At 44.6% G+C, this 26,559-nt stretch overlaps 1 long non-coding RNA gene across 1 annotated transcript; it reads left to right on the top strand.

Moving 5' to 3' along the window:
* The first annotated feature begins 7,380 nt into the window (after positions 1 to 7,380).
* Positions 7,381 to 25,324, top strand: LOC112953389. Its single transcript, XR_003250566.1, has 4 exons — positions 7,381 to 7,627; positions 14,961 to 15,072; positions 20,804 to 20,924; positions 25,234 to 25,324. It is a non-coding gene; the product is annotated as an uncharacterized LOC112953389 (long non-coding RNA).
* Positions 25,325 to 26,559: the final 1,235 nt, after the last annotated feature.

Genomic DNA, 26,559 nt, shown 5'->3' with positions numbered 1-26,559 from the left:
AGGTTTGCACTGCAGAGGACTCCAATTCAGAAGCAGGGCGGCCACCATGCCCTTGCTGCAGTGCCCAGGTTCTCTGCTTTGCTTTGGTTTGCTGTGTGCCTGCRGTAACTTCCAAGAGGTCCTCTGAAGGACCTCCCGTGTCGCACAGAGGACACGCGGCAGGGCTGGCTGGCGGGGGGCGCTTCGCGGCGCCCTGCATGAGCCGCCGTCCTGCGGCACGGAGGAGACAATTCCCCGCACGCGGCCACGCGCTCTCCCAGCATTGGCRTTAGTGTCGCTCCCCAGCAAAGCAGCCCGGTTCACCTGCCAGAAGCATGCGGGTTAGCTCCAGGCACCATCCTGTGGGCTCAGATTTAAGCATTTAGGAGCTAATTCTCAAAACCAGCTGTGTGTGCCTCGCGCCTTCTTGAAACCGCAGCAGCGTGTGGAGCATCCAGCACTGGGCACCTGCAGCAGAGCTGGGGAGGCCAACTGCGTTTCGAGGGCCCTTGCTAAAACCCCGGCTCATTCTGAGCTCCTCTGGCGTAGCAACCCACTCCCTCACTCCTCTTTTCCCCAGAAACCTCCTTTCTTGTCCACTTTCTTTTGAAGAGAGAAGAGTCCTGTCACATTTTCAGTCACAGAAATTATATTTTCTCTCCATCTTTTGAAAATCTTGACAGCCATTTCAGGACATCAGTATTTACAGGTGAAATTTAGAGCTTTTATTTATGTCCCCCTAAACCAGTAAGCCACAGGTGGGCACTTCAGTTTGACATTGAACATACTTGGAAGTTAATGTTTCAGAGAGATCAGCAAAACTGAGTATCCACACTGGAATGAAACCACCTTAGAAATATACACTTCATTTTAGTTGCAAAGGAAAGTTGAATAATTTGCAGTTTCCAAACACCTTTTGAAGAAAAATCTATATAGAGAGAAACTGCTGACCACGTTTTTCCATGAGCTCTATATAGACGATTAGGGCAATAGATGTTTAAATTGTAGGTCTTAGGAATCCTGTTGTTCTTTTCAGCTTGAATTCAACACCTGGAAAATAGAGAGAGCGAGAGCTAGCGAACAGAACAACATAGACTAGTATTTAGTGAGAGCTGGCCGCTTAGAAAATTCAGAAATTTAGAAAATGCGTGAAAGAAGGCTTAGTTTTCTCACATTAAAAAATCATATCCTTCTACTTGTRTAGCTCCAAGGTAAGAATGAATATGAATTCAGTCATTAGTCACTAAAATTTTGCCCCTAATTGGAATAAAAATATCCACAGTCATCATGRAATGAGTGAGTTTTGCTAATTTATCCACGTTAGGAGGTTTGCTTGCAAACTGCTTCCTTTTGMTGCATTTGAGCCCATTGGTGCTATTGGTGGAGCTGCGGTGCTGATTGCTGCACTTACTGTCATTAGACCTTTGGCTGTTTTTATGGTAAAAGCTAGAATTGGGAAAATGATCTACATTAGCTGCTTCCCTGCATGGGAGATATATTTCCAGATCTTCATGGAAACAAAATATAACTTAATGGATTATCAAAGCAATGAAGGTACAAGAGCAGAAATGGCCGGAGAGTACTACTTAATTTTGCTATTTAGGTCTGATTAGTTAAATTCGGTTCCTAACTGCCTTAGTCTTCCAAGACTGTACACTGTAGAAAAAATAGTTGGACAGATGATGCTAGAAAAGAACATCATTTATGCAGCTCCTCTGTTATTTATAAATTTGATTTATAAAGAGATTTTTCTTTCCTCATCAGAAATAGGTTGTTTTCCTAAAGATAAGTAAAAATGCTGTGAGTAGTTAAAAACTCTCATAGTAAAATCCAACTGGATGCCACAACTGTTTTTGCACAAAATAACATGAATTATATAAGAGCAAGTTATTACCAGTGTACTTAGGGAATTTTCCCAGGAAACTGCAAAGAGGAGTGTAACATTCCTACGCTTTCCCTCTTCCCATCGGTATTTGTGTCATTCTTCTTTGTTCATATATCTAAAAATATTTGAAGTCTTTAAGGAGAAAAAGTGCATTTTAGAATTGGAAACAGCATTCGTTCTTTCTTGTCACATATGCTCATGAGCTTCCTGCAGGCAAAGCGCTGACAAGGCCATACGTAGCACGAAGACACATGGATGGATGGCTCCTCTGGAATCTGCTCAGTGCTGCACCGCGGGACGGGACTGTCTTCAAGCTGCCATCATGGCTGTCTCGGGGTGACCAAGGAATCAAAGAGGAGTCACTGGTGTGAGGAGGAGGTTAGATAAGGAGATCCCCATGCGAACGCTTTGAAAGTTAGGAAGAAAATTCGTAGAGCAAATATGAAATGCTCATCTGATGACGGTGTCGTGCCCAACACAGCCCAATACGGGACTCTTTTTGTTCTGCTCACTCATGGTGAGAACTGGCCTCTACSAAAAACATATGAGCTCCTAGAGAAGTATTTTCTAATCCCCCAAACATAGCTTGAAGAAGCAGCGTTGCTAACAACAGYGGTGGCTGTGCATTGAAGGGTAGGAGAGGCAACACGTTGCTTCACCAAACAGCAGCTGAAGCTCTGAGAAGCTGCTCTGCTCTAGACATGGCTTTGATTGTTAATGAGGATGCTGGGGGAGAGCTTCTTGTAGAGGAGATTGGGAAATGACTATTTACAGCCTTCTAACCTTACACTGAAATATATATATAAAAAAAGGTAGATTTTGTATTTTAGAAGATCAAGCTCTGAAAAACTGAGGAGTGGAGGCATTTGTACACTCCTAGCTTAACAGAATGCAAGTCTTTAGAGCATAGTTTTTGGTTTTGTTTTACAACAAGAATAAGTAAAGAATGTAAATGCAAAGTGGCATCTGGTATGATGTGGTTTTATGCCCAGTAAATCAAGTTTGAGGTATTATTTTTGACGTAGTAATGGAGAAATAATGTAATCAGTCTGGATTTCAGGAGCATATTTGCAGTAATGCTGAATAGCAAATTTTTAATTTCGGTGCAGGACTAATGGTTTGTGCATACCTTTACAGAGAAAACATAAAGGTGAATACAGAGTAGTACACAAAATCTAACAACGGGTTSTACTGGAGGAGAAAGTGTCAAACTGAAGCATTTCAAATTCCCCAAGAAGCTTTTCTGGTTATTTTTAGTAGTGATCTTGGCATAACAAGTACAAATGTGCCAATTAATTTGCTTATAACTCGGATTCAAAGATGACATCCATTTGGAGGAGCAGTAGAATATTAAATAGAGAAGAATGGGTGGTAGTGAGGGATGTAGTGATGGAGAGAGGACAAAAGGGTGAGAATACAGCAAAGCTGGAGGCTCAGCTCTTGGTTTCAAGAGTCCAGCCCAGCTCTGTGCAAAGGCTGCTCACTTATCCTAAGGAGTTCTTGGTTACTGTGAAGCAGAAGTGCAGAAGTGTCCATGGCATTTGAGCAGTCCCTGCCGAGGGTTTACAGCCTAGTTGTAGTTATGCCTGTGCAAAAGATCCTAAAGGACTGAATCTAGGATACTCTAAGCTGCCCTGGTCACCTCTGAGGAGAAAGATGGGTGAAACTGGAGTAGTCGCAAGGAAAAACTGCCAGGAGAATCACGAGCGAAGAGCCAGTCTTGAAAGAAACACCAAGAGTCGGCTTTTTGTCATTTCTGCATTTCTGTCTCTAAGTATACACATCAAATACCAGAGAGCAAAAAGGAGGATGCGAACTAAAAGGCAATAATCAGGTAATAATCTAGCTATGATAAATTTTGAAGAGAAATTATGGTGTGTTTTCAATTGTAATAGGTGTGTGGCCCTGGAAGTGGCCGGCAGGAGCTGTGGAGGCAAAATCTAAGTGAGGTTAAGGTTGCACAGTGTTTAGGAAAGACAGAGAGCCCGTGGCACTCTTGGAAGGGACTGAGCGTGTTTGCACCTGCGAAATGTGTGCTGTGACAAAGGGTCTCATTGCTCTTGTCAACACCACCATTTGGGAAAAACATATGGCCCCAGCTGCAAAATAATACATGCATTGAAATTGATAGCAGGGTTTAGTTGACCAAAATGCCTCTCTGGGAGCAGGAGAGACAGGGAATGTTGTTTGTTAGCAGCAGCAGGGGTGGTTTGCAAGCTGCAAAGCAGTGCCTGGTGCTGGCAGCCATTTCACTTCCCTGCCTTCACTCTGTCTGCAGCAATAATTTACTGATTTTATTTACTGTGGAAGGGGAAAAGGAAATCTATCACTTGTCATGCAGGGAAAGACATCTTGGATTCATCAAGCGGAGTGAAAGCAAGATGGTTGATCAAGTTGACTAAGTCTCTACCAAGATGGGTATTCAAGCAAACCATGCTTTGCTTGAAGCACGTTTCATTCCTTGTCAYTTAAAAAAGGGTACAAGGAAGTGTCCTATACGACCAATCTAAAAGCAATATCTACAGGATCAGACCCAAACACTTATTTCCTCCACTCTCTGTGTCCCTCCCCACTACTACAGCTCGGCAAATGCTGACGCTTATGTCTTTATTTCTTGATTTTCCTGCATTGCAGGTTATGCTCTTCTTGCATTTAGGTACATGCAGGAGAGTAATATCTGTGGTATTTGGATATTATAAACAACTGCAGGAAGCGCAGCGTGTTGGGAGGTGGGAGCCATGAGGGCTGCGGAGCATGTGAGGGTGTTGGGAGGTGGGGGCCACGAGGGCTGTGAAACACGTGGGGGTGTTGGGAAGTGGGAGCCACGAGGGCTGCGGAGCATGTGGGGTGTTTGTGGGTGGAGGCAGCTGGGCTCTGCTGACCTCCTGCCTCGCCCGCCGGTGGTGGCTGCTGGGGACRACTGTCACCTGCCATGCATCTGTGACGACTCCATCACAGCTCTGGTCTGTGTTCTGAGCATTATTCCTGGACACGTTCATTGGCTTTTCTAAGCATCCATTTCACTAGTACCAACTATGTCTGCATCAGATCTGGATGCTTTCTTTTGCCTTAAAAACAYCTGTGAAGTGTCAGGGACTGCAATCCCATGTGGAAAGTCCTCCTTCTGAGCAAAAGGCCTTCACGAAGCGTTCTTATGGTCTTTCTGTGTTTGCACAGATATTGGTGGCTTTAAGTAAAGCCTGAGGTCTGACAATAACATGCCTCTGTCATTGTGGGTACACCCGGACTCTCTGAGATAATATTGATTTTTTTCCTGGGTATTCAGTGAGCATTGATCGATGTAAATAAATGAATGACAGAACCGTYGATTAAGGTGCTCTAACAAACTTGTGACTGGTTAAGCATGCAGATGAGGAAAAACAGTATTTACCAACCTTCCGGTTCTTAGGGCTTTTCCTAGATTTATAGCCAATTACTTGTTTTCTTGGTTTTCAGCATTGCAAGAGATGCCACTATAGAAATATGAACCAAGAGAATTGTAGAGTATGGTCAGATTCATTTGCCTCTTAGTCTGCTATCTCAGCCTTTTCTATACCATTTCACCAGTGAGCCCTGGCTTCTGTAGCTGCACAGTGGAAATAACTAGAAAAGCTTAGAAACAGACTTATAAATGAGCAAGCAAACTGCAATGTCAGGCCTACGAAGACTGAGGACTTCCTACAGCTTATCCAGAGAAAAGGCTTCCTGAGGTACAAAATGCTGCAGGTATAGAATTACCCAAACTTAGTTGGATTGTGAGTATTGACTACTACAGAAGATAGCTGGTAATTGCTGTGAGCTTTACCCTTATCCATATTGTGAGAAAATAATAAAAAATATGCAAAATAAAAAAGAAGTGCATAAAGCACCCAATATGTCGTGGTTCTCCTTCTCAAATGCCTGTACAGGGGTTTAGTAGGTTATGACATAGTTAAAACAAGGTATTTTTAAGACAATCTAATATATTCTAATGAAGCCATATGTTTAGCAAACTATTCTGAAGTCTACAGCAAATTGATTAGAAAATTGCTCTCTGTTTTTTCTATTTTTTTTTCATGTGAAAGTAGGGAGCAGTAGTGAGGGAGCTGAGTGCARGAATCGCAGCAAGAGCAGCCTCCCATACAAAGCATTAATTTATCTCCAATCACAGCGTCCTTGCTGTTCCTCTTAGCCCAGGCGCCCTGGCCCGCGCTGGTGTTGTGGCCTCCCTAGGAGCGCCCTGCTGCCTGGCCATGGTGGCATGCGGGGAGCTCACCCTCAGTCGGGGTGAGCAGTGCGGCCTTGCCGCCGGCACCAACTSGGTGCGCAAGCGCATGCCAGGCCTCGGGCCGCCATGGAGCCGCGGCCRAGCTCCGTTCCTCGCACACCTCCTGCCTCGCTGACAGCAGGGAATTGCTTGGACATGGAGCTCTGGGTAGAGCCACCAGCAACCGCACCTAGCCCTAGGAGAGCAGTTAGTGTTCTCAGGTCAGGACGTCAGCCAGGAGAAATGGCCTCTTCTGAGCTAAGTCATTAAGGATCTAAAATAAAGCAGCTCCATTTGACACAAGGGCTGTTAAATGGACATTCGATGCGCGGGCGACCCACGGCGTGGCAGGACTTGCCTCCCACCCCATGCGTCCCTGCGCTCCGGTAGCCGCAGGGAGCTGCCCCTGAGCCCGCGCACCCCGAGGGCAGAGCTTGTCATTACAGCTTATGTAAGCGCTTGTGCTTTTCTGACACTGTAGAACGTAGCRGAAGAACTGAGGTGGGTTCTCAATATTGCAGTTCTTGAACCCTGCCTGATTTATTTGGTGATCAAATACATAACTTACAAAATTATCAATAAAATATTTATATATATACACTTCTTATCCACATTTTTGGTTACTCCACTAACTCCTTATCTCACGCTTTTAAAATATCTTCCAGGGACGCAACAGAACAACTGGGCCTCACCACAGTTCCTGTCATCACCTCTCAGGGAGTTGTCAGGCTCTTTGCGGGGCCTGTTACACCGGACCGCGCCAGGCTAGACCCGGGCACAGACACGCGCTGACAAGCATCGGTCTGCGGGAAGGCCGTTGTCTCCTGAGGGTGTAGCGCCCGTCGGCGGTGCGCCCGGCAGGAACGGGACCGCTCTGCTGCTGCATTCCCCTTTCTCCCTGCAGGGCCACAGGTGGAGATGTTCAGCCTCTCTGCTTTCCTTCCCTGTCTCTCTCCTTTGCCATCTCTTTTATGATTTTTTCTCTGTTTTTGGGGCATAGCGTTCATCCTATCCCTCTCAGCAAAGGGCTCAGTTTCCTACACTCTGCTGTCCTGATCCCCACAGGTCTGTCCCAGGGAAAACAGCCTGGGATACTCATCCTGAGCAGCTGCTGTATGTTAGCTGCTTGAAATTTGCAGCTTTTTATTGCACCTGTGCATGCAGGAACTTGGCCTTCCTCTGGGTAATCAGAAATTTAGATTAATTATGCTAATCAGCCCCTCCAGCCTGATAAAATTAGCTAAAGCATGCACTGTCTGAAACCTGTGCAGGATCTTTCCYGTCTTATGAGTTTGACTTCATGATCCAGCCCAATAATTGTGGAGAGTTCCCTCCCTTTGCATTTGTGACCCCCAGCAGCACTTTTCACTCATCTTAAAGCTTTCCCTGCAACCCCAAAGGGTGGTGGGGACAGAATGGCCCCTTGCCAGGGCTGCTGTCCTTGCTAATTGTTGGGTTTTGCTCTTTGCTGTAATCCTGCAATGTGGAAGATGTGCTGATATCCAGCTACAGAACAGGTAGGGCTCAACACAGAAAGGCCTGCAGTGGATCGGGCTGGTGGGATGCAGGATCTACTTGTAGCATTGTATATGTTGCTTTGTATGCTTTGCATATGGAATTGTAGTAGAAAGAACATGGAGAGGGTCAATATAGGATATAATGAAAACAAGCCCTGGTCTTGGTCTGACGCAGTAGGAGACTGCAACAAAAATCGGTGTTTTTGAAAACAGCTGAAATATTTGTATTTAATTTAATGAGTTCTCTTAGTGGCTGAAAAAAAAAGAAAGAAAGAGATGTTCTACCCTCTTTAGTTCACATCAGATAAAATTGAAGAACAACAAGAAGAGCCAACAGGTGAGACGTGCAGTCTGTGCTTTGCAATTTAGGTTTGAAACACTAGGATGAATACAATGTGATAGTGACATTATTTTCATCCTCACTGCAGAAAAGGCACTGTAATAAACTCTATGATAAAGAAAGAAATAAAAGAGACAAGATAACATTTTGCTTTTACCAAGAATGAAGAAAAGAAGATAAAGACTTGATATGAAGCAGGAGTCAGGGGCGCAGAGCTCCAGAAATGCTCTGTTCTGGCTCTTTGGTCAGTGGGAGTAGCTGCGGCTTTCGGCTGTGCTAGGATTTCATCTGGAGTGAAGTAGTTTATTATGGGTATCAATTGCTTGTGTAGGCTCCCCAGTGCTGCCAAACTTGGGCTTTGCATTCCAAAAATGTCTGAGAAGGGGTTTAGGACCACGGTGGGTTAAACTGCTCAGCTCTTGGCAGACAGGTGTTTGGGGTAGGCGCCTTCCGCTGCTCCCATGGGCGCCCACGGGGCCTCCTCTGTCCCCGGCCCAGCTGCCTGCAGGTCCCCACGACACARGGCAGCTCTGCTGCTGGGACTGGGAAAGTCGGCTTCCTGATTCCATGCTTTAAAAAAGGTAACAAAAAACCCCCTCAAATCCCTCATTGAATTTACCCCACTGAGTTTAGAATGCATTTATTCRCTTTTAATAATAATCAATTGTGCTAAGTAAGGGCTTTTTTAATTTTATTGGTAGTTTTGTAGAGCAAATTATTTGCATAAGAATATAAATTGCTATATGAATATTTATATTTTAGTTATTGACATAATTATAAGCATTATGCAGATTATTGAAATGAATTAAAATGTCAAAGTATCTGGAAGAAATAGCATATCAAATCCAAGCGTTCAGGAGGTTGCAAGGTAATTAGTAGAGCTGGATGTCAGGCACTCCTCCATAAATAAATTTTTCTGCATTACATGCTGGCATCTCTCAGCTCAAAGGAGAAATCATATATCTGATCTTTTTCATTATATCAAGGAAACTGTGTTAACCAAGGATGTCAGATTTTTTGATAAGTTTATCTGCAAGTTATAGTCTTCTCTTGGCCACAAGTATAAATACTGCTAACATCTCTTATGGAAGATGGGCAGGTATGCAAAATCTGCATTGGAAGTAAGATACCTGAAAGAGTAGAATAGATCAGAAAGGACYCATTTGCTCAGCATTTGAATAAGGTGAGCTTGTATTTTTATATATCAGGATTATAAAATATTAATGTTGTATATTTCTATTTTGGTGAAGAAATGCAACAGAGAAGAACTTCAGTTTTGTTTTCTCTGGCTGCTTTTGAAAAAGAGTTTCTGCCTCTCAGGCCTCATCTCAGCCTGCATGCCAGCTCCAGGGCAGGAGTCATGGCTTTTGGGGTAAGGCCAAACCTAAAACTTCTCGAGACCCTCGGCACCTTGCTAACTACCATAAACCTTCTCAGGGTCTCTTCTGCCTGGTGCCCCTGCATCACGGAGTGCTGCGGCGCTTGTTTACGTGGATCTACAGGAGACCACGGAGACATCTCGAGTAGCGCTCATTTTTGCAGGCACGGCTTTCTGTACGTGAGCCGCATAAGAGTGTGTGAGTTGTACGAAGCGCCATGGGAAAGGAGGGTTTCAAGGAGGAGTTTGAAGGAGTATCATGAGTGCAGGTGTCTGTGAAGAGGTTTTTGTAAGTGTGAAGACAGCTCTAGAGAAAGCGAAAGGCGCTCTCTCGAAAATGCAGTCAGCAAGATTTAGAGGTGAGTGCCATCGTTGCTTGGTGTGTCAATACTGAGTGATCCTGGTAAGAGCTGTGAAGGACCTTAAAAAGCACAGGAAGCAAGAAAGAAACTGGAGTGAAGGATGGCAAAAGCTTCTCTGCTGTCCATCATTTTAGTTCCTTTGCCACGGGTCAGCGTTGATGCTCCAAGCACATCTTCAGCACGTCCTTCATTATTTTCCCCTTTGCCATGTCAGTATTTTGCTCTTTCTCTGTGCTAAATACCGCAGTTGTGAAAGAAGAGACTGACTTCCCAGGCAGCTGTAGATTTTAAGCTATACCCTTGTCATTGTGAGCACATCCCTGTAGGCAGCGGTCACATACACAGTTCTTTCTGCCTGGGAAAATCCTGCCCTTCCCTGCAGCTGTATTTATTTACTTCAGGAGACGCTGGTGCTTGGCTGGCTGGCTGTACCTGTACCAAGTCTGACTCAGCATATGGTCTGTTCTAACTCAGTACCTGTCTGCATCCTTCAATATACTGAAGATATCTACTGGGGAGAGAACAGAGCTGAATGGGACATCAGTATCCAGCCAGTCCCACATTTTTCAGCCATGCTTTGCCTGCCATGGGTGTCTCACACAAGTACTCTGCTCCCATGGAGACCCTTCAGCATCTGCTGTGGGCCCCTCTCTCCAAAGGGGAAGAAGGAGCTGTCTGAATGGTAAATCTCTTCTTCCCTCCCATCTCGTATGCTTGTCATGGTTTGCCTCCTTGCTTTCTCCAGCATGGCAGGCATGGGATCACATCCTTCTCAGGACTCATCTTCCTAGACTGAGGATGTGTCCATGCTAAAAGGAAAGGGCCTCTCTCATTGGCCAGGGCAATTACAGTTGCCTGCTTATCAGTTGCTGAGTTGGGCAGCAAAAGCTGAGTTGCTTTTGCAGTAACCTGAGTGGTTATAAGTAGGACAAGACTGAATACTCACAGCCAGAGAAGATACTGCAGTATTTTGAGACAGCAAATGATGAGATTCACAACAAGAATTTGGCAAGTGAATGTTTAAAATGATTAATATTTAATGTAAAGCTCAAAATAGGGAGTAGAAGTAGTAAAGGAGACCAATCAAATTCCTCTTTGCCATATCACTTAKTTAACTTTGAAATGCCTTAAAGGGGCCAACCTCTGGTTTAATTAAATCCTTTGCTTTCCCAAGTGTTGCTTAACAATTTTGAGTATCTCCTTAGATTTCTAGTGTTACAGAGCAGAGAGTTATGAGTCAGATTACTTTGTGTGTTGAGTTTTAAACATCAGCCATGAATCCCTGAAATCCTTTGTTGCTTAAGCAGAATACATTTGACTCTCTCCATTTAGGGTTTAGTCATCCTTTTCGTAAGTCTTTTGATGAATAAGGTCATGAAAATTAACATAATATTAAAAGAGCTGGTCTCAGTAATTATAATGTTTAACCATGGTTTCTCCTGAGATTAAACTCTTTCTTCATTTTATCTTCCAATCAAAAAACTTTAACAAATCTTATTTATAGCAGCCGAAGACTTGTAGCTGGGTATAGCTTAAGGCAACCACAATATTCTTGTGTAAATCCTCAGTAAATGAGGCATCAATTACATAGGATGTTTCTATGGTGAAGTAACTTAATGCTCTCTTTTTCACTCTTCATCTCACCTTTAAATATGTTGTGTACTTTTTTAGTAATGATTTTAAAAAATATTCCAGTCCTCCCTAATTCTAATAGGTATTTTGTTTGATACTCTCATTAAGTTTTCCATTAACAAATTTTACCTGTCATATATTCCCACCTACCCATTAACTGAGTCACCGTATGTTGACACGTATTGTGTGATGGGTTTTTATGTAAGAAGAACTGAAAGTTTTGTGCATAATAAATAGGAATTGAGATCAAATTTACAGGGCTTTTTTTTTCTGAAAAGATTTTAGCAGTTTGATGCGATGAGCAGGACAGACTGGAAGGGCTGAACAATGTACAGATTAAACATCCCYTGTTGAAATGGCCCCATCTTGTGATGCTGTTTTTACGAATTCTTGCAGAACAGGGCCTGCAGGTAGYCCTAGGCAGAAGGTATCCCAGATAAGCACAAGATAAAGAGGGTAGTTACTAAACTATTGCAGTGGAGCCCTGGAAGTCTTGAAGCCCTTGAGGTCTGTGGTTCCCTAGGCTCCCTGCAGCCRCAGGGCGCTTGGCAGAGCCTTGTGGGCTCTGCTCACATGGCCCTCACCACTGGCTCCACGAAGGGCACTCGGTGCAAAACATTTCTTTGATGCAAATATCTATATTAGCTCTTCACATCGGCTTGACAASTGAGAAACCTCTGGATACCTGAAGTCTTCCTGGTACACATAGCACTGTAGGAATCCCAGCTTTAAGGGTAGCCAAATCCTCACCTTGACTTGGGAGATATATTGAACATCTTTTGAGATAATAGAACACACAGAGAGAAAGTCAAAATGGAACATGCATTGAGTGTATTTAATGTAACAAACTTCAATACTGTCTTGAGGATCTAGCTAAAGCTTATGATAGCTGCCTGAGCTGCTCTAACTTCTCCTGTATCGTCTGTCTTGAACTTAGAGGTTTATTTCTCTTTATCCAGTTACCAGAAGTGGTTGTTGGGGTCACTAACGGAGTTGGTCTTGGAAATCGACCCTTTTTTAGCTTCAACTGAGAARTCCCATTTCTCCTTCTCTTTTTCCATTTATTTGTCCCCTATCTCCTGGAACTGAGAACTGGGATATCACTGAATTCAATGGAAAACCATAATTCCTTCAACTCATCGTTATTATGAATTTATGATTAGGATTTCCATTGAGTGCTCTAGGTAGAGCATTTATGACTCCAGACTGATTTTTTTTTATTATTTTTTTTCTGAAGAAGCCTTTATCAATTAAACTGTAGGATCTCCTAAAAGCTCTCTYTTCCTACTCAGTGTATAACAGCTCTTTCTCCATGAGCATCACCAAAAGATTAAGCGTAATTCCACAGAGAATGAGATCTGCCAGGGGGGCCATACTATTTTTAAGGGAACCCTTCTGGATTCATTCTGTCCTGYCCTTTAAAGTATTTTGTAGCACAGTTCAGGCCATACCAATCATATTCTATTTATAAAGTATATTTTAAGACAAGCTGAATAAATGTTTAGAGGAACCTTTGGGAGGAATTCTGCTAACCTGCTGATGTTTTGCCTCCAATACCTGCTCTAATCCTCCTCTTGGCTGTGCTGGGGAACTCTTCTCCTGGGCAGTGCAAATTGAGCCATGCTGCGAGCTGATTACCTTATGTGAGCCCTTCGGAAGCACCTGCAGCTAATCTTCATTGAGCTGATCAGTCAGAAGAGAGGGCACCTAACAAATTAATACCACCCATCTTAATGTTTGAAACAATTGGAAACGACCCTAATCGTATTTTAAAAAATTGGAGTGTGTCTAAAAATGGAGTAGTGTGCAGCTGCCTTCATTCATTCTGTAAAACTCTTGTGTTTTCTTAATTGACTCATCTTCTCGATGCACTTGCTTGTTTTTCCTTTCTGATCCTTCCGAGCATGAAGTTTCAAAAGCTAATATAAATCTGAAAAGATAATGTCAGCTGCCCCCCTTTATCAGATAGCGCCAGCTTTTAAGTCTGCTCTTTCAGATAACTTTATAAATTTCAAAAAGTTAATTTAAATATTTGTCTTTTTTTCATTTCATTCATCCCTGAGTTTTAGAGAGAGTGAGAATATTTTTACCTTTATATTGGATCTCCCCTCATCWCCCCCCCTCAAAAATGTCCTGAATCTGCTGTGCTGCTCAAGTGGTTTTAGAAATGATGCCACTTCAAACAGCCATCTCCAGGTATTCCTGGGTGCTGCTTGTGCTGCTTATTGCAGAAGAAAGGAAATATCCTGCACTCAGAACATTTGTTTATATCTGCTTGGTACCTTCTCCTTGATGGTGCCTTGCCGTTTAACTAACATCAAACAGGACACAACTGAGCATGCTGTTCAAAGGTAAGTTTGGGAGAAATTRATATATTTTTAGTACCGATGACCCAAATCCCCCCAAATCTGAAGGCCTCAGAGCCCTGGAAGTGTTAAATCTGCAGCCGTGCGTGGACATGAGCGTTGTACCGGCAGGACAGCACGTGTGCTTAGGAGAAGGAAGAAGGAGCGCGAGTGATCAGGGAAGGTCCCAAGGGGCTTGGCATGGTAATGACTGCCTGGAGATGGAGTTACCTGTGCATTCATGTGTACTTATAGGGGTGGATATAGGACCCGCTATACAGGTTACCTTGCAGGAATGATAAATGTTACTTACAAACTTACTTCCTAAAATGGGGGGAAGGGRGGAAGGTACTTCTGAGTGGTGCTAGTTCTTCCACACAGAATCTGGCTCCGGGACCACTGTGCTGATGTCCATGGACGGTGGAGCAGGAGCGCGGGGGCTCTGCGGCACCCCAGCAGTGCTCTGGAGCACCTGGCAGCTTKTGGAATTTGAACATGGAAGGAGAAGCAAAGGAGCAGAAACAAGATGTGATGTGTTTTACTCCCCAATGAAATCCAGAGAAGTGCTCTAAAGATTACCCACTAATAATCAAACTGGGCAAAGTGCATGAATATTTTAAATAGGAGCATTGCTATGAATAGCACTCTAACAAGACTGATGTGAGGTACCAAGCTATTGCTSGGCTCCAAGCTTTCATTAAAATGAAAGAATAAAAGAGCTACTCGCTCATCCCCGCAGGGATGTAGGATCGCTCCGTGTCAATCCATCATTAAGGAAGCTTGTCCGGGAAAGACCTGCGTACGCTAATTAACTGCGCTAATAGTCTGGATATTAAAAGGAGAGTGTTATGAGCCCCTGCTATGTATGCTGCATGTGCACGTGCTCACGTGGGCCACAAGCGACACTGGTCTGCAAAGCAGGTTGCAGTGCAGGGCAGTTGTGTGCGCTGGGTTGAACGGGCAGCTTTCCCCGAGCTTGGCGTGTGCTGTTCGTGACTTGCTGCACTGCCGCTGATCACCAGTGCTCTTGACAGCTTGTTGCACCCACAGGAGCACCACAAACTGGAGGACAACTGGAGCTAACAGAGTTCACCCAAGTGCGAGCACAGCCAAAAGCAGCAGAAAGGAGCCCAGAGTAGAGTCATTGGGAGGGAGCAAAGTGGGGCAGACCAGAGGAATAGGAAGCAAATCCTYCTCCTCCTCATTCACATAGGCTCTGCATCTTGCAGGCTGTTGTGCTGCTGTTTTAAGACTTGAAACTTGTTCTTTCTGACAGTGACAGATGAAGGAAACTGAACTTCACTGTCGACAGATCCATGTGACGCCCGTTGCTTCCTTCAGCAGTAACTTCATGTCCATGTCTGGCACTATAGATGGGTTGAATTTCTGTAAGTATTTTCTGTATAATATTAACATCATAGCTGTAAAAGGGCAGCTTAGGGTGACTTTTAGGGTCAGCGTTCAGGTGTGGTTAGGTGAAAAGGAACACATTTAGCCAATTAGCTGAAAAATGTAATGAAAATGTGCTGTGCCGTGCAGGATCCTGCCAGACGCTCCACTGCTGTCTCCTGAGATACATTCAGTTTTCATTTACATTCTGTGCTTTACTTTTAATATTCCCAGACTTTGCAACCCAAGGGTCATGCACAAAATACGTGGAAACCAGACTGAGTTCTTTTAGAGAGAGAGGTCAAAACTCAATCCTAAATGACCTCATATCTCAAAAGGAATCTATAAATGTGTACAGTTAGTAACCTGCTTTACAGGATGATTATATCCTGTCTGTCATTGAGTGGCGCTTTGCCTGCCTCGTTTTTGACAGCTGAAAAAGTTTACCGGCTGTGGATACAAAGGGAGAAATCTCCACCCAAAATTGCCGCTGAGTATATGGAGGAATATGGAGCTCCCTTTCATCTCTGTATGTGCTTTGGTCTTAAAATACATTTATCAGATCATGACTGAAATTACCTGTATTTAGTCTTTCACTAAAACTTTGCAGACCCAAAATGAAGATAGAAAAGACCATATTTGCAGTACACTACAAGTCAGAGTGAGCACGGAAGAGTGCCAGAGGCAGATCCCCATGCCCTAGGAAGGAAGATGTATTGGAATCTTCTAGCTGTGGGATTTCTGGGCATGAGCAGTTATTCAAAACATTTACAGTCTTTGTTCATGCTACCCTCACTAATATGTGCCACAAAACTCGACAAGCCTTGGCTCAAAGAAGGGAGGCAGCATGGGCTCTGGCCAGGCTCACCCTTGTTCCTTGCTGCAGCTCCCATTTCCCAGTGCTCCCAGACCCTTTGGACCCCAGCTGCTGCTCCCCAAAGCGCTGCAGTGTTTCTACAGGGGGGGTCGAGGCATTCCSAAAGATAGCCAAGGTGACTCCTTGTGATAAAAAACTCCATGATGTCTTATACTGGTTGTCTTTTACAATAAGTTTCCTGCTCATGTTGCAGCAGCTACCAGTCTGTTCCCCAAATGCTTCCTCAAAAAGGTTGGGCTGTGGTTTGGTGTTTCAGCTAAACTGGCTCCTARATCATCAGGTTATAGCTCCAAATTTGTGCTTTGCACCATGCATGGGTTTGCAGCATCAGAATAATCAAATAAAATGGACAGGGGTGACCCTTCTTCCATTTGTTGATGCTGGTCTCATGTTTTCAAAGGCAATATTTTATCATCTGGATAATGTATGTCAAACTCTTGTTGTTGCTGTTGTTTATTTAAAACCTTTGCAAGTTCATAGGGTACGTTTTAAAAAGCTAGATCCCAGTCACTGAAATGTCATTTACGCTGTAGCACAACAGAATAATAAAAGAAAAGGGAAGAGAAGGTGTACTGAGTGCTGTGAGGAATGGGATGGTGGTAAAGCTGAAATATAATTTTAGGATTTTAATGCACAATTATAAAAGGCAATATAATCAATCTTCAGCCTCGTGTTTTAAGTTTGGGATATGATCATATTGCCCAAAGGAAAATGAAATGGCTGAATCAAGCCTTGCACTGGACTTGAGCTTGCATACAGGCAAAAATCAGAGAAGACTCTGAATGGCACTATTCCCTTGAAATTAATTCTGAATGCATTTGCTCTTCTGGCTGAGTTGGGAAGCTTTTCCCAGTCTCTTTTGAGTATTAAAACTCCTTCTAGCAAAGTAGCTAGTACTCCCAACTGAAATATGGCAAAGTTGTTTCAGCCCAAATACGAGTTTGGGGAATGTTGCACTGTCCACGGAGACCAGCTTCAGTGTGCTAGAGACAGAAATATTTGAGGGGGAGGGGGAAGAAAGAAATCTTTTGCTTTTATCTTTGCCTTAACATTAGGTTTTAGCCTATGAAAGATGGCACCCCCAAACCGCCTTTGACTTCGCTGCCTCTTGTTGCAAAAATCCAGGAAACCCCAAGGGAATTTGTAACTATCCCAGTGGCACCAGCTGATGGCTGCCTATGGGAGCAATCACCTACCAAGCATCACTTGGAGTCTGATGAACCATTTATTATCGAGGACTCAATTGCTTGTGATAGAGCCTAGTGGCAAGACACAGACACATGTACCTGATTTTTACCTGTGCATAAATATAGGCCACTTGTGTTAGGGTYGGTGAATGCCCAGTTCAGTTTAGACTTTGGAAAATTGAAATACTGAACTCCTTTCCYATTCCCTTGCTGCTTTCGAGCATTTCTGCAGCTAGGTTAAAGTTAAGGAAGATGGAGAAAGAAAGCGTGTGTGCACACACGTGTCTTTGGGAGTCAGAGGATTGTCTGCAGTTGAAATGCAAGTGCCTGAAGTGTTGAATGAGTCAGTGAGGCAGCACAAACGGAAATGTTTTCAAAAAGGTGAGTTTTGTGACTATTCTGTGCTGTGTGGGAAATCCAAGCATTGTTTCTTCAATACTGAACTTATCTTCTCTATAATCAGGATAGTAAAATACACTATAGGCAGGAGTATCTAAACATTYTATGTCTAGCCATAATATATATAGATCAAATGCTGTTTGCCTCATTCACACAGCTTGTGCCATTGAAGCCAGAAGGGAGCATCTCTGTGAGGAGCGGAAGCAGGATAGGTTCTGCATGTGCTATTTTTGTGTTTCTTTTTCCTCCTTTTTGCTGTTTCCCTTGCAATGAACAGAGTGCACTGATGAAATCTTTAAGGGCACAGCACACGTTTCGTCAGTCTTCAGCCCCAAGAGTGGTCTAGCCCAGAGCTGGGAGAACTGGGTAAGGGCTTGGATTTGTGAAGGCAACTATTTTCTCTTGTGATACTATTTGTGATCAAGAAGYGACAGAAACAAATTTGTTGACGGTAATCACATCATCACGTCGGTCAGAGCTGCAAAAGTAATCACAGGGATATTTGGGATAAAGGGGAGAATGGAACTCATCATTCTTTTGAGGTGCATGAAAACAGGCGAGCTGCTTTGAATGGCAATGGAGAGCAGAGATTTAGTGAAATCAAATAGGATTCAACTTGGCAGTGGGGCAGGCCTGAGCCAGGGTTTGCTAATCTGGCAGGTACCAATGTCCTCCTTAACACACAAGCCTTTAAGTGTGATTATGAAGCTTTAAAACATCTCCAGCAAAGCATAGTTTGAATGCCACCCTGGGCAGGGAGGAAGCAGCTCATAAAAACTGCTGGGGATTTAAAGGGAGATGGTTTTGATTTACAAAGTGGGGCCTGATTCTGATCTTGCCTTTCCTTTCCCTGGCTGAGGAAAGATGAGGAGCWGCTCAGGTGAGAGGTGATGGGAAGCAGCCGCCAAGCTCCTTGTCCTTGCTGATTGTCACTTGTGAGGAGGGTTAGCCACCAGGTGTCCTCATGAGAAAGGGCTTTGTGGCCAGCGCCACACACCCCAGCTCTGTCCCTGTCCGCCTTTCTAGGCGTCCCCTGGCTTGGGACAACTGTTGTTGCTCTCTTGGCAGGTCTTCAGAGCTCCCCAAACATTTTAAAAGCCACTTGAGTGCGAGAGCCGCCCCCTTTCCTCGGACCATTCCTCCCCAAAGGTAACCCACTRTGGCACTGCTGTACTGATAGCTCAGTGAATTTGTTACATGAAACCATGAAGGAGAAGGATTTTATTTCTGGTTGGAGATGAGCTATGGGAACAGTGGAAAAATTCCCATTTTATAGAAAATGGACTTGCTCAATCATTCTTATGTCCTGTCACCCTGCAGTATTAAGACAGGGTAAGGAGCAAATCCCTATCTCAACTAAAATCAGTCATAGTAATTTGCACTAGCCTGAATAAGATCTGCCATGTCCTGGGGCTAAACCCATGTCACACCCGATCCCCAGCCACAATCTGAAGGGCCTGCAGCTGCGTAGGTGACCACAAGCCGTGCGTGCGTCTGGCAGCATCTGCGCTCAGATGCTTGGGCTGCAAGTCGCTTTCCCCAGTCTCTGCTGGTTCAGCTCATTTCTTGGGCATATCTGTCCTGTGAAGCAGGGCCTCACTTAGCCAGGGAGAGCAGGCAGAAGTGTCCTCTGACAGGAGCTCCACAATTAGTTGTGGAGCTCTACAATTTGTGGCAGGGTTGGGGTAGAAACAGGCCTGGTGACAGGGCATCATTGTAGGAGATCCCACACACGCACATCAGTGAGGCTTTAGTGTAGCCAGCAAAACAAGCTGAAAATTGTGTTAGAAAGATGAGCATCGTGGTAAAGTGGGAAAGGGAGGGTTAATGATAGATGCCCTGCAAAAACCTCTTGTCCCTTGGTGATGCAGAGGAATTCATGTCCCTCTTCTCTAGACATAGATTCCTCCTGATGGGGAACCCAGAGGCAGCAGGTGTGAAGCTGGGAGCCTTGCATTTCCTTCCCTCTTTTCTTCATAGCTCATTGTACTCCTTTCTGTGAGGGTTTGATCTCAGATTCTCATTTGTCTGCACTTCTCTCTACCCTTGATCAATGTTTGTCTTTAATCTCTGTGTGTCTGTCTTTCCTATTCTTCTGTCTGCAGCCCATGACTATTGTATTTCTTCATTTTTGGCAGCGCTATTCTTTGCCTTCCAATGACTCTTTCTCATCCACTCATTGTGTTCTCGCTGTCTGCAAACGCTGTGCTGAGGGTGAACAATGAAGGGTTTGATTTCAACCGAGGTGTCGGCGGAGCCTGAGGACAAGTGCCGAACGAGGCAAGGGGCTCAGTCCAGGACAGGTTGACGAGAGCACTTGGAGAACCATCGGGGACGCTGAGCCCCCTCTGCCGTGACTGGAGCACCAGCCTCGTGCTTCTAGGAAGGGGTTTTGAAGCAGGAAAGAAGGAATCAGTGTCTGCTTTCCCTCCACTTGCTTATCTGCAGATAAAACGAGTGACAGAGTATAATTGATTAGTTAATGAGCGTGAGCAGCCCTGAAGGCCACTTGCTGGAGCTGTGATGGATGCTTAGGGATCACCACATGCAGCAATACCACAGGCTTAGAGATGCCCATGGCCATCTGTGAAATCCTGAATCCCGAGCCCTGCTGCGTGCGCGGGGCCGCAATCGAGACCATTCCTTGGAGCTGTGGCTACTTTTTTCCCGGCTGCATGACACAGACAAGGGAGTTGGAAGGAAATACAAATAGCCATGAAGGGAAGACTTGCAGCTGATCCCCGTGGGAAGCTGTGCGGCGGTGTGTGCCGCAGCGGGGCCTGTCGCAGGCTTGTCCCCGATGATGCCCCCATTGGGCTGCGAGTGCTAGCCGAAGGGTCAGGTCTGGATTTAAATTAATTAAACTAAGGGAAATGACCTTGTTGTTTTCAAACACAAGCACTTTTTCTGTGGCCTGCCAGCAGCTGACATTTCTTTGAACCGTTTCTAAATTTCAAAGGAGGAAATATATTTAAAACATCAGAAAGTTTTAAAGTCTTTGTTTAGCTATTTTTGATGTGATACTTCTCAGGACGCATTAAATGAAAACATTTTCTGCCTGATCTTAATTGAGAAGACTCTTATCTCCTCCTGTAATTACTGATGAACAAGATTTCTACGTGGATTAAATTGCATATTCTCTCAAACTGGTGCAGGCTTATTTTCATGTCTTTCATAATGCACTTTTCTCTGAAGCTCAGCAATGTCCCCAACCCCATGGGCAGCTTTATTGCAGTGCCTGGAATATAATTACTTTTATTTCCACAGCCTATAACTACCTTAGATATTCAGAGAGGAGATATCAACATAATTACTGGAAGTGGAAACTATTGCCATGGTGATGGTGCGCGACACAGCAAAGCTCCTCGGGAAGGGAGCACAGCCCCAGGTATTATCTCCACCCAGGTGCCTCCAAGACGCTCGGACAACTTGGTTTTTCTCGCAGCGAAAGATGGACTTCGTCTAACTGCACCCGGGTGAGGGCAAAACACAAGGGTAGCTGCAAGCTGGAGCATGGAAGCAGCTCACCCGTGTGAAGCTAGGGAGGGCTTTCCAGGGAAGAGCTGGAGGGACAGAGCTTTGGCCCTGCTCCCAGGGATGGAGCCAGGTTCGGTGGCGGGAGCCGGGTGCCCGGCTCGCCGTGGCCGCCCCACGTTCCATGCCRCACTCCTGGGCTTTGCTTCTCCTTTTTCCTGAAGCTGGTATAAATCAATAATGTGCTTTGGCTTCCTCTGAAAATGACTTGCCCTGGCATTCCTCCAAGGAAYGAATTTCTGCATTGACTTTTGTTTTTAAACACTTCAGATACATTTGAAATACTTTATTTATGCTRCGAACGATTTTTAATTCATTGCATTTTCCAGGGCTGTGTTTTTTGCGAGGTATGACCTTTAAGTAATTGATTTTCATCCAGAAGACTACTAAGCAAAAATTATTTTTTGCTCCCAGGAATTGCAGGGGCAGGAAGGGCGAGTGGCCAAGTCTACAGGCCCTCCCCACGAGCCTCCTGGACTGTCCCTCTCCCAGCCCTACGAAGCCTTAGAAGCACATGCAGTGTTTTTAGAAATGCTGGTTGTGCTATCAAATAGGCCAGTTTAAGGGAAGGATCTCTGTGCATCAAAACATAGGACAGTTTTGACATTTGTGAACTGCTAACACCTCTGCACAAATGAGTGTGAATCACTGTCCATGTGAACCTCTTTGCTGGAGTTTGGACACGGGCAGACTACTGCTTTTAACGGCAGCTCTGCTTAGATGCATTAAGAACAGAGCTGAGAAATGAAAAGCAGTGTGTTTAKGCAAAGCAGGGACTTTTGAGTACGAGAATTCCCGTCAAAATGGAGCAAAGATGTCAGTAATGAGCAAAGACATTTTTTTACAGCGGGTGGAGTCTCAGTGAAATCCAAGCTGCAGCTCATGCCAGGGTGGAAGCCTTGCAGAACCGGCATGTGCTGGCGGCAGGATTCCTTCTGCATAACCACCGTCCAATGCACTACCTCTGCTTGGCATTTACAATCAGGAAAAGGAGGAAAATGCCCTAGAGAACCAGTTCAGCTTGTGTTAGGGGCTCAACATGGTCCTTGATCAGCAAGATCAGCTGAGTTTGTAGTTCTTGGCTCTTCTGTGCGTGCCACAAAAGTCACAGAAGAAGTTGATACCTGTGTACATATACGTGCAATACATATGTATCAGCATGATTGATACATACGATATCAGTCTCGTTGCCTTTGTTTACCTGTAGCTGCCAGGAAATCTCAGTAGGTAAAATAAGAAAGGCTTGAAAAAAACCCCACCTTATGCTTCTGCTAGAAAAAGAAAGCCATAAATTTGGGGAATGCTGAAACCAATAACATACACTGAAGGTCTCAAAGTTTGGCATCACTCAGTCTATGCAAAAGGCAGCATCAGGTTGCAACTCAAGTCGCATTGACAACTTGCTGGAGCAATATGTATTCTCACTGTAATAAGCAAGCAAGTTAGAAATGATGGAAATGATGCCATCAGCAAATTTCTTCTCATAGAGATTGATATTCTTGGTTTTGCTTCATCTTCTACTCAAGAGGCGACTAAAAGAGCCTGGTGAAAGCTATCCCAGGCAGCGCAAAGGCAGTTGCAGGTACAAAAAGCCCAGGGAGCTTTTCCAGCCCAAGTGGTAGTTTTGGAGCATTGGAAGCTCTTAGGGACAGGATTCAGGTTGTTTTGCCATCGAGACTGGCGCACATGCTAATACTACCAATGCTCTATGTGCTGCAGACGTAAAAAGCCACAGGGTTGCTTTTAGAATAATAGTGTATTCACAAATAGTCCTCAAATTGCTCTGAAATATCACAGTTAGCTGCATCTTCATTCTATTATCTCACTACTTTATGCTTTTGAGACCTTTTCCTTGCAGACTATAAAATCATTCCAAATGTAACATGATAAATTAATAGAACAAAACAAATTGGAGTCAGTAGGAGTGCACTTAGCACTAACAAGACTCATCTGAGTTTCACATTTTCTCTTGCAATTATAAAAAAATAAGGCTAGTGTCAGAATTCATCTYTAATTGCCACTATGCAACCCTCTGGATATTATTTTAAGGGCTGATAGAGAAGAGCAATCTCTGCAATTATTGATAAATATTGTTTCTTCTAAATGAGGGGAGAAATATGAGACATAAGCAGAGATGAAGCTTAAATTGCCTATGGCAGAAAGAATGAATATTTAGTTATTTACATTGCACTGCCAGGTGCTAGGGTGCATAGCATTAAATAGTTGCAGTAGGTGGGAATCATGCACAAGGTGTATTAAGAAGTGGAGAAGCTGAGGCAGTTCAGGAAGAGGCAAAAGGTCCCAAGCTTTGCCAGAAAGTATGACAGATTTCATTGTTTCTGTCTTGATGCGGAAGGGAAACTCCTGAAACATCCCTTTCTTTGCTGACAGTATTTCCCATTTTGCAGTGAGCCCCCATTTCCCAAGCCCAGGGGATGCAGCATCAGGCGCTGCCTCTTCCACGCTCCGTGCGCGGCCGTCCCGGCCAGCAAGTGCAACAGCTGCGTCGTGTGCCCAGYTGTTGCCTGGGCTGATTCCGTGCGAGCGAGCAGTGTTTTGCCAMACGTGGTTTACCCCCTGCTGAAGGCCAAGCTGGCCTGTGAAGTACCCCAGCCCGCGTGCAGAGACGGCCGCATCAGCAGTGCCCTTGCGGCCGTTGAGTGGCAGGATTAGGCCRAAAGAGTGAGAAAAAAGTCAAAATCTTTGTTTTTCATGACCCCAAATGAGAGGATAAATGATTGATTTTGATCTTGTGAGTGCTCGTGACCACTGGCCCTTGCGTCCCTGGGAGCACTTAGCTGGTTTCACTGGGCACGCAGGGCAGGGCTGTGTTTACTACTGGGGGAGTGTTTGGTGCTTCTGAGCAATCGTTGAAAAGCAGGAAAATATGCACTCAATACATCAACCTCTCACTGGGTATTCCTGTTCTGGCTTTTCAAATGTGTTGTATATGGATGTTGGTTTCAGAAATACTTGAGGAATACTGATCTGAATTTATCAATTATATTCAAAAAGGCTCAAAAAAGACGTTTGGAACTGCTGGATTATCTTCTGCTTTAAACTGTKTCTTAATTTCACTTGACAACGAGAATATTTCTGTTCAGTTTTGAGGTTTGTTTGGAGCTTTCCTCAGTAMCTTGAATTTTATGCTTGGCAAGCCCACATCCGAGCTTTCCTCTTGCTTTGCATTAGGCATTGACCACCAAAAAGGAATTCAAGTCTATTTCAGTCTTCTGCCAAATAGCACTCACTCAGTYTGATATTCACGATATAGAGTGCTTGGCTTAAAAAAAAAAAGGGAGCTTCATCTCAAACCTTAGGCTAAGTCAGGATACAGAAGGTGTCTCTTTCACTGGGGCCTGTTGGGAAAGGATTTCARTAATGGTTTTCCCCAAGGAGCGTCAGGATTGGGTAAGAGAAGCCCAGGGGCGAAGGCTGAAAATCAGCCTTGTTTGGTTAATTTTGGTGCTAGTAAATCAAAATCCAGAAGCAGAGGTGTCAGAGCAGGAGCAGAGACTTTCCTCTTCAAAGGCAACTTTGAGAAGTTCATGATTAAAGGATGACTCCCAGGCTTTTGTCGATAGATCCAAAATTAAATTTGTCATAACACTTTATGTAATGCTAATGATAAGCTATTTATTGTGTGAAAAAGTGTCACTTTATTGCTCATCTGCCTGCTTTGATCTCGTGCTTGCTGACGGGCGCGCGGGCTCGGTGCCAGCCGCAGCAGGGCCGGGCCGCAGCGGGTGCCTGTCCCAGCGGTGCCGCAGCCCAGGATCTGTTGCAGAGCAGCTCTGCTTCCCAGCGGGACCATCACAGCCCGCCTGGATGCCCCTGGTTCCACCACCCTGTAGTTACAGAGTTGGCTCTAGCCGGGTGTGAGCCACGAGACGATGGGAAGGAGGTGCTGGCGGGCACTGTGGGTCGGTAACACTCCAATTTCCTGATGGGAGAGTAGCCTGGCATCTCATTCATGTTCCTTTCATCAGAGTGGGGTTATGGGAACATATTTAAGGGAAATCTGAAGATAAATCATGATAGATAGTCCCTGAGCATCCCCGGCAGGCACACACCTACCCACTGCATTTCCACAGGCATCATGGAGTATCAGGCCCTAAATTAATTTCTCCCTTTTATTTATTATTAATTTTTTATTCTTTAAGGATTTCGAGAACAATGAATGAAATTTATTCCCTGCTAAAGACCAGGCATACATTATAGCTGAARCAACACCCCCGCACAAAGCCTGAGCTAACTTCGTGGAGGCATTTGTTAAGGCTAAGCATCTGCCCCGACCACCGCTGGTGCTTCCTCCTCCGTGGGATGTTCATTGGGAGTTTCGCCTGCTGGAGCCTTCCTCCCCGGTGTCTACCTCGCTGCTGCCTCGGCTCCACGCTAAAGCAAGTGCAAAGAAGCCATGAAAGGAAAAGAGCCCCAAAAAAGTTTCAGCTACCAAGCGGTATTGGATTCTTGCCGCCCCAGAGAAGGGAAAGCCAGCATCAGCAAGGAGCAGCTACGACACAGAAAAGTGGCAGTCCTGGATGGTGCTGGCTGTGAAGCACAGGGATGYGGTTAATACTGTGCTGTTCCCTGAACAACTAACTCAAACAGTGAGTCCTGCTGGAAAGCTAAAAATGGGAGATGCCCCTTTGCCTCCTACTGASGTGTGTGCTCTATTTGTGAAGCTGCCTGTGTGGTTTCATTTTCAGTTATTTTATTCACCTGTGCACCTGCTGTTGTCTTAACACACAGACTGCGACCCCAGCGGCCACTTTCTGCAGTTAGGGAAATACTGCAGCGCCCAGAGGCAGCTTGTGCGAGCCAGCCTGGCCCTTATTTCCCCTGCCTGCCTGACAGGAGTGTGCTGGAGCTCTGATTTATGACTTCTTAGTGGATTTGCAAGAAACTACACTTTACTGATAAGTWGTTTTTACAGGTATAAGACAAGTACAGGACAAGTACTGTCTTTTTGCTTACTGTAAAGAGAGTAGGTCTTAACAGCTAAATAGGACACAGTAAATTTGCTAAGTTGCTTTTCAAGTAGTTTCCACAGGCAGAGGTGGTGGCACTAAGGGCTTCTAACTCAGGGGTGACTATAACGTAATGGTGAGCAATCCTAGCAGATGTGCTCTTCCAAAGAGAGGAACACTCAGCTAGCAATACTTCTATAATCAAACAAGTCAGAGCCAAATACATTCCTTACTCACCCAGGAACTGTATTTTCCCTTAGGTTTATTCAGAATTTTGCCATTGACAGAAATAAATAACTTGAAACTTTCATCCTCCTAGGAAACAAATGTCTTCATGGATCTGGATCCGGAAATAGGCAGTTGTGTTTACCGAGTTTTAGCCATGTTATGTAATGCTTCTGATCAGAAATGGAGGAGTTCAAACGCRGTTTTCCAGCCTGAAGGTCTCTGATAACACTGAGTTTCCTCTTGTGTTTTGCTGCCTTTAGTTTCTACCTTTGTGGCACTCTTGTCAGTGAC

Source organism: Nothoprocta perdicaria, unplaced genomic scaffold, assembly GCF_003342845.1.
Source record: "Nothoprocta perdicaria isolate Ctin4 unplaced genomic scaffold, notPer1 scaffold_440, whole genome shotgun sequence".
NCBI classification, from domain to species: domain Eukaryota; kingdom Metazoa; phylum Chordata; class Aves; order Tinamiformes; family Tinamidae; genus Nothoprocta; species Nothoprocta perdicaria.
This window is presented reverse-complemented; position numbering and strand designations above follow the sequence as displayed.